Raw genomic sequence first — 4,597 nt, 5'->3', positions numbered from 1 at the left:
GCAGAGGTGTATATTGGCCGTTTCATTGGGTGTATTCTAAGCATTTGTTGGGGTGTACCTAATGATTTTGCATTCTGGACCATGGTAATTTGTTTCAGGTATAATTTGGTCTGTGGTTCTTTTGTCGGGGTGAATCACCACGGTCAGTCAACACTTCTCGGATGCTCTTTGATGAAGAACAAAGAAATCGAATCATTCAAATGGTTATTTCAATGCTGGCTTCGTTGCATGGGAGGAAACGCTCCGAAAGGGTTTCTCACCGATCAGTGCGCATCAATGAAAAGGGCTTTAGAGTCCTGTATGCCAACAACAGTTCACCGCTGGTGTATTTGGCACATCATGAAGAAGATTCCAAGCAAATTAAACAGGTACAAGGCACATGCCGATATCGAACAACAAATGAGCCATGTTGTTTGGAACTCTCATAGCAAAGACTCATTCGATAGGAATTGGAACGATTTTCTGCTGAATTTTGGTCTTGCGGACAACAAGTGGCTTTCAGGTAATGTGTTTTTAAAATCTGCAGCAGAGGTGTAAATTGTACGATCTCTCGGGTGTATTTTACAGTATGTGTTTGGGTGTATTATGCAGATCTGTACGAAGTATACGAAGTCGGAGAACAAGTTTCCAGTTCAATATTCAACAAGTTTGTGGTTACTTACGACTCAGTTGCAGCCGAGGTAAAATGCCAATGCTTATTATTCGAGTCGAGAGGGATACTGTGCCGTCACGCACTAAGCGTGCTAAGCTTCGAACAAGTAAGCCAAGTGTCCCCTAGATACATATTGGAACGATGGAGCAAGAAGGTAAAGAGACGACACACACACATCAAGAGCAGCCACGACGAGCCACTAATGGAGCCAAGAAGCAAGAGGTTCGACCAATTGGTTTTTCGTTCGCAAAATATTTGCGAATTCGCATCCGAATCGGAGGAGCTGACTGCAATTCTGCACCGTGCGTACGATAACGTCATGGCCGAGATGGAAGCATTAAAAGGCAAAAGGAAGGGGACATCTTCTTTATCCCACGAAGATGCCAACTTGGAATCCGTTAACGAGCTTCAAAGCCCGCCAAGGATTCGAACAAGAGGACGTCCAAAAAACAGGCTAGGTTTAAAGCTGGAGAAACAGATTGCAAATGCCACAAAGAAGAAGAAGACGAAAGTTTTAAGCGAGGTAAATGTAATGTTCTTTAAATTTGTGGCGATTGAGTTTATTTTTCTAGTTAATAGTTTAGCTAATGCGTGAGTGTTATATTCAGATAAACCTGTTTGATGCTGCATCAGTGGCGCATTCAAATTGCAGCCAATATCAGGGACAAGTTATAAATTATCAGCTCAGGGTACCAGCAGCAGGGGATAACTCTTTGGGTGTATAGTTATAAAGAGTATGGGTGTAAAAGCACTGTTTCTTTTAGGTGTATTTTTGTTAATTCACAATTTACATATAGACACATATATAGATACATATAGAACAAAAGCTGTAAAAATTCACAGGTTATGGGCGTATATTTCATTTGATGTTTTTCTTCATATTTTAGTACATGTAATTCATTCATTTTGAATACAGCACAGACAGTTGGGTGTATATTTTATTCAATCTTGGGTGTATTATTAGACTTGCGTTGGGTGTAACAGTTATATAGATATATATAGAACAAAAGCTGTAAAAATTCGCAGGTTATGGGCGTATATTTCATTTGATGTTTTTCTTCATATTTTAGTACATGTAATTCATACATTTTGAATACAACACAGAGAGTTGGGTGTATATTTTATTCAACCTCGGGTGTATTATTAGACTTGCGCTGGGTGTAACAGTTTATAATTTACGTTTATATATGCCTTTATTTTTTGCTTCATATTTTACCACCTGTAATACAGCTTTTGAATACATCACAGGCAGTTTACCATCACATATAGTTTAACTATCGAAAAAAATATACATGGAATAGACGTTGTTGATAAATGGCAAATATTTACATCATTTGTTCAATTTACAAACTACCCAGCAGTTGGATTACCCAGTTTCTATATCAGCAGAATTAATCTGACAAAACGGACTCAATAATACAGAGGATGGCTTCGACAGCCTTATAGCACTACTCTCTCTAATTGCCCGATCTCTCTGTTTATTCATTTCACTGAATAGTATCCGGGAAGCATACTCCACTCTATAGTGGTCCACCTCCTCCTACAATTAAAAAGTATGTTATGTTTAAACAAAAATATTAATTCAATAAAGTAATACAGAGTTATATAGTTCTAAAGACAGTTACCTATGTCCAATTATCCCATTTATACTTCCCCTTTTTAATATTTTCCGGCTCAATTAACTCAAGCCACTTCATTACATAGATAGCGCAGTCATAGCTGAAAACGAAGAAAATAAATTACAAATCTCATTTAGGAAAGTTTAATGTTCAGAGTCACAAATTTATACCTTGTTTTTTGGCCTGATATTTTAACATATGAGGCTTTAATCTCCTTCTCCTTCTCGCCTTTCTCCAGAGGTTTCCCGCCGGCATATGTTATCAATCTTGAAAATACATATCCCTTAAATACCAAAACAAATGAGTAATACACCCGAATGAATGGACAAGATACACCCAACTGAATATGGAATATACACCCAACAGAGGCAACTTACAGTGAATTTATTAATGTCCTTTCTCTCAAGTCTCATCGCTTGGAGCTTTTTTGTGTAGCGAGTCAAGTATTTGACATTTCTGCTTTGTTGTATTTATCAGCCATAACCACCAATGTCCCGAGTGGCAAACAGGAGCAAAAATCTGAAGGATTGCCACATTTCAACAGTCTGTTATTTTATTTGGCATATAAGTAAATAAGCGTACTAACAAATTTAGGAAACGAAAACTTACATATAGATGCAAACTTAATTTTTTTCTATCTATGAAATGAATGAAACTCGGGTAGGCTTCCACCCTGAATTTTTTTTTCGTTTTCGGGGATATGAATTCCCCCCTTGGGTGATCCGAAAGTGCCATGCTCTGTAAGAATTGCGATACAAGAAATGAAATAATGAAAATACACAACTTACACCCAATCTAAGCTAAAAAATACACCCAAATCAATGCATAAAATACACCCAAAGTTCGTAGAAGTAACACTTACCACAATATCGGGGGAGAGACAGTATATTTATTCCGTAACACTTACCACAATATCGGGGGGGGAGACAGTATATTTGTTCCTGAAACCTCTTTTCATTTTTCTGGTTTAGGATGAGGCAGATGGCAGATACAATCTAGAAATATATGCCGAAATCAATTTTTAATTAATAAACATTGCAGTTGACTTTGGTGTAAAAACATTAATGTTAGTCTAAAATTACCTGAGATTCTATATCACTTTTTGCCTGGAGGGATGCAATGTGCGTTCTCATCAAAATGTATTCTCCTTGGCCAATCAGAGTGCATATCTCCTCATACTCGTCAGTATCGCCATCTGCGTCTTCCTTCAGTCTCGTCCCCCAGATGTAGCACTTTTGTTTCATATCATCCGGAATTTGATTTATTCCCCCAGGAGTTTCAAACTTTGCAGAACTTTCTCCCCCAGTCTCCCTCTGAATTTGTGGACTTTCGTCTTTTCCCTTTGACGCACTGCTTGCTAACTTTTGGACCAAACTGTCCAATTGTTCCAGCATAGTTGCAGCTTCTGGAGAGTAAGAATAAGAATATACGGATGATAAGCAAAGATTGATTTTAGTCTAATGAACTTACATTTTTGTTGGAGCTGGGGAAGCTTGGGTGTTGTTTCTTGAAGTTGTTTGGGGGTTTCAGGAGTGCTGCACAGTTACACAAAATTAATCATGGCGTAAAAAAAATTGATCAGGAAGAATATACACCCAAACTGTTAGCAAATATACACCCAAACCCTAAATAAATATACACCCAATACTATTTTCTTACGTTTTTCTAGCCCCTTCAATCTGTAGCATAGGGGTTGGTTCGAAATCTGCGTCAGTGGTTGTTTGTTGGGATGTCGGCACAAAAAACTGGATCGGGACCCTAAACAAGAATAAAAATGAAAGGTTAACAACGTATTTGAAAATAATAAGGTTATAAGGTTGAAATATTCTTGGAAAACTCACATTGCAAGCGCTTCCGACGGTGTTTGTTCCCTAACAACCATCATATTCGAATCATTCGGAGTCAACCTAAAATACACCCAAAGTAGGTCAAAAAATACACCCGAACAATTCAAAATGAAGACGGGCTTTGTTTTTTGAGAACTTACATACTTGCAGTTTTTGCTTTTTTTTACTGCCTTTTTTTTCTTGAATAAAATAATAAAGGGCTTTTTTTCTAAAAAAAATATATACAGAATTAGAAGTAGAAGGTATTAGAATAACAAAAGTAACGGTTATTTGAAAGAGAAATTACATGCTCTGTGACGGCTGGTTTACACTACTCTGTTCTGTGTGTCCTTGAGAGGAAGGATCATCACTTTCCAAGTTCACAGCCGGTAGTCTAAACAGATTTCATGTTATTCAAACGAAATATACATCCAACTTAGTAAACAAGATACACCCAACTTGATCCACAAAATACACCCAAATTGTTTCACAGAATACAT

Source organism: Arachis duranensis, unplaced genomic scaffold, assembly GCF_000817695.3.
Source record: "Arachis duranensis cultivar V14167 unplaced genomic scaffold, aradu.V14167.gnm2.J7QH unplaced_Scaffold_165934, whole genome shotgun sequence".
NCBI lineage: Eukaryota > Viridiplantae > Streptophyta > Magnoliopsida > Fabales > Fabaceae > Arachis > Arachis duranensis.
This window is presented reverse-complemented; position numbering follows the sequence as displayed.